Here is a 602-nt window from a genome sequence, read left to right as displayed (position 1 = left end):
CCCCGACCGCCACCAGCCGACCGCCACCAGCCGACCGCCAGCAGCCGACCGCCACAAGGCGACAGCCACCATCCCAAGCGCCACCCCGACCGCCACCCCCCCGACCGCCACCAGCCGACCGCCACCAGCCGACCGCCACAAGGGACCGCCACCAGCCGACCGCCACCAGCCGACCGCCACAAGGCGACAGCCACCATCCCCAAGCGCCATCCCCGACCGCCACCCCCCGACCGCCACAAGGCGACAGCCACCATCCCCAAGCGCCATCCCCGACCGCCACCCCCCGACCGCCACCAGCCGACCGCCACCAGCCGACCGCCACAAGGCGACAGCCACCATCCCCAAGCGCCATCCCCGACCGCCACAAGGCGACCGCCACAAGGCGACCGCCACCAGCCGACCGCCACAAGGCGACAGCCACCATCCCCAAGCGCCATCCCCGACCGCCACAAGGCGACCGCCACAAGGCGACCGCCACCAGCCGACCGCCACAAGGCGACAGCCACCATCCCCAAGCGCCATCCCCGACCGCCACCCCCCGACCGCCACCAGCCGACCGCCACCAGCCGACAGCCACCATCCCCAAGCGCCATCCCCAAGCG

The sequence above is a fragment of the Syngnathus scovelli genome, unplaced genomic scaffold, assembly GCF_024217435.2.
Source record: "Syngnathus scovelli strain Florida unplaced genomic scaffold, RoL_Ssco_1.2 HiC_scaffold_204, whole genome shotgun sequence".
NCBI lineage: Eukaryota > Metazoa > Chordata > Actinopteri > Syngnathiformes > Syngnathidae > Syngnathus > Syngnathus scovelli.
This window is presented reverse-complemented; position numbering follows the sequence as displayed.